This window comes from Engystomops pustulosus, chromosome 8 (assembly GCF_040894005.1).
Source record: "Engystomops pustulosus chromosome 8, aEngPut4.maternal, whole genome shotgun sequence".
In the NCBI taxonomy this organism is placed as follows: Eukaryota; Metazoa; Chordata; class Amphibia; order Anura; family Leptodactylidae; genus Engystomops; species Engystomops pustulosus.
Window position 1 is genome coordinate 84,132,801 of NC_092418.1, and position 6,156 is coordinate 84,138,956.

A 6,156-nucleotide genomic window follows, 5' to 3' on the forward strand; every position below is an offset into this window, starting at 1 on the left:
CGGAAGTAACGCCAAACACAAAACCACGGCCGCCCGTCCGGATACTCACATGTCAATCATCCTCTACACGTAGTGAAGCGTCCGTGCTGTAAGCGTCCGTGTGTGCAGTCCCCAGCCAAGCGTCTTTTCTATTGCTCTTTCCTGCTCCGCTCGCCCCCGCCTTTTCCACTCCGCTGCTTTTCTTTTTTTTTATCACTTAAAAACTTTTCTTACGAAGCCATCACAGAGCGGAAGCCACTGCGCAGGCGCCTTGTGTCAGCATTATATTCAAACAACACCTGAAAGAGGCGGGGACAGAGCTGTCAGCGCCGCCCCCTCCCCTCTCCCCGGGCGGGCGCAGTGTCAGGACAGGGGTCACACTAGGAATGTGGGTCCGCGGCCAAAACAATGCGGTTTTTACCTCAGTGGCCGTCATGTAGCTGAGGGATTAGGCGCAGGGCGTGCAGTAGGGAGCCTAGGTGTCTGTAATTGTACTTATCTGCCATACACACCTAATAAGAAGGCCTTTCAGTAAATAATAAGTTAATAAGTACTTGGGTGTTTACTGTGTACACTGTGAGTCACTTTTTGTTTTACCTCAAAATTACAGAACATGACAATACAGGCAGCTATGGCCTCTGAGGAAGTTTTACACCACATTGTTTCAGTCCAGGATTCCCTAATCCCGTACATTTATGACTATGAGGATAGAAGTGTCTGAACTCCACCCACAATGTCAGGCCACGCCTCCTTGATTTTAGAGTGGGCCCATAACAGCCAATGGCGCAACTTGAAGACCCCCAAATCTAATGTATTATGAAGGAGCCTGCACAAAGAGCCGGCTCTTTCAGGTGAACGAGAGGAGTCGGCTCTGACCTGACCCCCGCACTTATTCCATGGCCACACCCCTTTTTAGCCTGAGGGCGCTTTCACCTGAGGAGAAGTGATTTGCCTAATTACATTACTATTTACATGTTTTGTAAACGCATGTGTTAACACATTGTTAACACTATGTTTTGTAAACGCAAACGATAACAGTAATGTAATTAGGCAAATCACCTCATCTCAGCTGCTGTAATGCGTTTAAAACGTAATGAAAACGCAACCAAAGCGCAACGTGTGAACGCGTCCTCAAAGTTTCAGGTTTAAAGTGGAGCGGGCCCTGGCAGGTACCTGGGAACAATTCTCTATGTAATTACATAGGGTGCCGTTCAGGAGCCTGAGGGCGCATTCACACGGTGCGTTGCGTTTTTTGATGCGTTTTTGATACATTCCAAAGGCTTCAGCTTTGATCACGTGCTCAGGTTACACTGCGTTTCCACTGCATCTGCTAAAACCCAATGTAACCTCATCATCTGATCAAGGCTGAAGCCTTTGGAATGCCGAAAACGCATCTAAAAACATGACGCATTGTGTGAAAGCGCTCTCAAGAGTCGGTAATAATCCAGCTCACTATAAAGAGCCGGATAATAACTTTCCTTCACTAATCTATTGCTTATAGTACTAGTCTTCTCATACAGGAAAGGTACAGTACACCATATGTGCCCCCTAGGCCTCTTGGGCCTAGTTGTGACCCTCTGTGCCCCCTCAAATTATGCCCCTGGAGCACAGGAATCCCCCACCAAAGAAAAAACTTTATGATAAATCTCTATTGGTTAAAGAGGTTCTCTAACTTTATACAAGTATAAACTCAAAAGTAATATTATATGGTATGGCAGCAATAAAGATGCACGGACCTAAGAGGTCATCAGAGGGCAGGGGTCACTTGTACAGATCTTTATTCTAGGCCTATAAATTACAGAACATGATATTGCAGGAAGCAATGGCCCCCGATGGTTCCTAGTCCGTTGTTATAGCCACATAGTCTCATCCACAACAAAAATAATGTCAAATCGGATCGGCACACAATTCAGCAGGCAGTTATGTGTTCAGATCATCTGGGCCATTGGAACATTATGGGATGTTATGAGACTTTCTGTGGGGGCAACTACATAGTAAAACAGCTCCAGCCTGCCAGGGCTGCACCATACAGCCAATGCAGCGCCCACAATTATTGTGTCCAATATCCAGACCATTCTGATACACCAGGGATTTATTTCCAATGCGCCAAATACACGTCTTACCACTGACAATCATATGTTTTCAGTCACATCATGACCGAGCTACCTTTAGTAGTGAAACTTATTTTATTTGTATATGTTCCCCGCAATCTGTAAAGCAGCACGGAACCTGATGGCGCTATATAAATAAAGATTATTACTATTATTATTAAAGGAAATTTACCACTAAGATCAAAGATTGTAAAACAAGCACAATGACACACTGGTGAGAGCCCCCTTAGGCCGGATCTGCTCTTCTTTTAGATTCTTATGTCCTGGTTTTAAAGAAAAAAAGCTTTAAAAAATATGCAAAGTAGCCTGAGGGGCTCCAAAATCCATTAACACCAATGGAGCCTGGAGCACCTCAGGCTCTTTTGCATACTTTTAAAAGCTTTTTTTATGTAAAAACCAGGACATAAGAACCTAAATGAAGAGTAAATCTTGTCAGAGGGGGCACTCACCTGCATGTCTGTGTGCTGGGTTAACAATCCTTGATCCTGGTAGTAGATGCCATTTAAACCATGGATGCTAAAAGCCCAGCTGTATGTTTAGGACCCCCTGCATGTGTTACCTCTCATGAAGGGCTTACTATTAGCTTTTCCCTTCCCTTAATGTTCCCCCTACACACAGCAAATCCTCTATTACACCGATCTGAAAATGATATACCTTATATACTCGAGTATAAGCCTAGTTTTTCAGCACAAAAAATTTGCTGAAAAACCCAAACTCGGCTTATACTCGAGTCAAAAAAATAAATATATCTAAACTCACCTTTCCAGCGACCCCTGTATATCTTCTGTGCGATCTGTCCGTCAGCGGCGGCAGGCTATATACACTGGGGCAGGGTCTGGCAGGCTATATACACTGGGGCAGGGTCTGGCAGGCTATATAAACTGGGGCAGGGTCTGGCAGGCTATATACACTGGGGCAGGGTCTGGCAGGCTATATACACTGGGGCAGGGTCTGGCAGGCTATATACACTGGGGCAGGGGCTGGCAGGCTATATACACTGGGGCAGGGTCTGGCTATATACACTGGGGCAGGGTCTGGCAGGCTATATACACTGGGGCAGGGTCTGGCAGGCTATATACACTGGGGCAGGGTCTGGCAGGCTATATACACTGGGGCAGGGTCTGGCAAGCTATATACACTGGGGCAGGGTCTGGCAGGCTATATACACTGGGGCAGGGTCTGGCAGGCTATATACACTGGGGCAGGGTCTGGCAGGCTATATACACTGGGGCAGGGTCTGGCAGGCTATATAAACTGGGGCAGGGTCTGGCAGGCTATATACTGGGAGGCTGTGACCAATGCATTTCCCACCTTCGGCTTATACTCGAGTCAATAGGTTTTCTCAGTATTTTGTGATAAAATTAGGGGTCTCGGCTTATACTCGGGTCGGCTTATACTCGAGTATATACGGTAATAATAATAATAATAAAGAAGAAGATATGCAGCAGTGAATATGATTGGATAAAACGTTTTGGTTGTTTAGAGGTACAAAACAATTATCCTTTATTTCATCGATTTTAGATTGATGTGGTGTAATGAACAAGAAACGTTAGGCGTATATAGGGTTAATAGTGTAGAACCCAATGTTGCCATTTTGTGAAAATGAATTGGTTTGTCGGATGGCATTGTTTCTAAAAGCTTTTATGTAGATAATATATGATTTTGTTTTTATGCAGGAATATTGAGAATAATGAATATACAGGCAGTCCCCGGGTTACATACAAGATAGGGTCTGTAGGTTTGTTCTTAAGTTGAATTTGTATGTAAGTCGGAACTGTATATTTTATCATTGTAATCCCAGCCAGGACTCTTTTGGTCTCTGTGACAATTGGATTTTAAAAATGTTGGGTTGTCATAAGAATAAATATTAACACTTAAGCTTCATTACAGACACCAGTGATAACTGTTATAGCTGTTTATTGAAGCCTAGGACTAAAGTACAATAAATTACCAACATCCAGAGGTCCGTTTGTAACTAGGGGTCGTATGTAAGTCGAGTGTTCTTAAGTAGGGGACCGCCTGTATAAGGATGTAGGAAGAAGATGGGGCAGATTTACTTACCCGGTCCATTCGCGATCCAGTGGCGCGGTCTCTGCGCTGTATTCGGGTCCGGCCGGGATTTAATAAGGCAGTTCCTCCGCCGTCCACCAGGTGGCACTGCTGCGCTGAAAAGCATCTGAACGCGCCAGAGTTCACCGGCTCAGGCTGATTGAAGGTAAGCGTGTCCCGAGCGACACATTTTCCGTTCTTAAATGCGGCGGTTTTTCCAAATACGTCGGGTTTTCGTTCAGCCACGCCCCCCGATTTCCGTCGCGCGCATGCCGGCGCCGATGCGCCACAATCCAATCGCGTGCGCCAAAATCCCGGGGCAATTCAGGTACAATCGGCGCAAATCGGAAATATTCGGGTAACACGTCGGGAAAACGCGAATCGGGCCCTTAGTAAGTGACCCCCGATGTGTGGAAGGGTCGGGTGAGAATGCCGACAGTGCCTCATGTGGATTTTAGAGTTAAGGCCTTTTTTAATAGATTTATTTGGAAGTATAAAGAATAAAATGGTGGGAATTTTTATCAAACGTTATTGTGCTATATGTGTTCATTAGGGAAAATTTATCAGAAGTGCTTGAGAGCAGAACTGCTCTAGTTGCCCATTGCAACCAATCAGAGCTCAGCTTTCATTTTCCCACAGCTGTTTATAAAATTTAAGCTGAGTTCTGATTGGTTTCCATGGGCAACTGGAACAGTTTTACCTCAGAAACTTCTGATAAATCTCCCCCATTATCTTTGATAGTGACTGCTGAGTAAGGCCCCTTCCACACTAGCGTTGCGTTTCACGTCAGGGTGCAATGCGTGAAAAACTGACGTTTTTGCCTGCGTTTTTGTTCCATTTTTCCTTGGAGTAATTTGCGTTTTTGCGTTTTTCACGCGCGTGTTGTGAGCGTTGTTTTGCGTTTTCGGCGCATTTTTCACGCGCGATTCAATGGGAGACTCGAGCATTTTTCAAAGGGACCATGGTTTGGGATTAAAATGTGTTATTTAATTGAAAAATAATGTCTTCTGATAAATTGCAAACATCTGCGATCTATTCTTCACTGTTCCGCGTGTATATTATCTCCCGACAAGTTAGCAGATGTGAAGAACAGTGAAGAATAGAATAAAAACATTGAACACAGTGAACACAGGATCATTTAAGAGAAAAACACAGTGCAGAACACAGTGCAGAATAGATTACAGATGTTCGGCACATCTGCTTACTTGTCGGGAGATACGCGCGGAACGGCGCGAACAAAATAGCATGTGAAGAACAATATATATGTGTGTGAAGAACACATTGCAGATGTTTAAATACATCTGCAATGTGTTCTTCACACATATATATTGTTCTTCACATGCTATTTTGGGCGCACCGTTCCGCGCGTATCTCCCGACAAGTAAGCAGATGTGCCGAACATCTGTAATCTATTCTGCACTGTGTTCTGCACTGTGTTTTTATCTTAAATGATCCTGTGGTCACTGTGTTCACTGTGTTCAATGTTTTTATTCTATTCTTCACTGTTCTTCATTGTGTTTTTTTAATTAAATGCTCGATCGCGAGCAGGGGAAATAATGTTATTCTGGTCACCTAGCAACCCTTACGTTTAAAACGCATTGCACTCGCATTGCACTTGCAATGATTGCGAGTGCAATGCGTTCTTGATGCATCTCCATAGACTTGAATGGGGCATGAAAATCGCGCGTGACCCGCAAAAATAGAGCATGCTGCGATTTTGACGCGCGTGAAAACGAACGCAAGCACGCGCGTTAAAAACAACGCTAATGGAGAAAGACCCATTGAATACAATGGGACAGAGTGCAATGCGAGTTCTGCGCGTCAAAAGCACACGCAGAACTCGCGCGTGAAAAACGCCAGTGTAGAAGGGGCTTAATTAAGAGAGACACGTTACCAAGAGAATCTTTCCAAACTATTAAGAAATCTGTGCGAGTATTTATCTGTGAGATTGTGGATCTGACTTGAACTTCGCTTCACCTCAAGGAAAGTGTAAAAGTCCCATGGTGTGTAGCCTTGA

The 6,156-nt window shown here is 44.6% G+C and overlaps 1 protein-coding gene across 2 annotated transcripts in view; it reads right to left on the reverse strand.

The window, feature by feature from the left end:
• The window catches only part of ITPRID2 (ITPR interacting domain containing 2), a 44,629-nt gene extending 44,380 nt beyond the window's left edge, over window positions 1–249 (reverse strand). For both annotated transcript variants that reach the window (XM_072121579.1, XM_072121577.1), the window contains exon 1: window positions 50–249. The gene's annotated coding sequence lies outside the window, so the exon portion shown is untranslated. The remainder of the gene's footprint in view (window positions 1–49) is intronic.
• Between the last annotated feature and the right edge of the window lie 5,907 nt (window positions 250–6,156).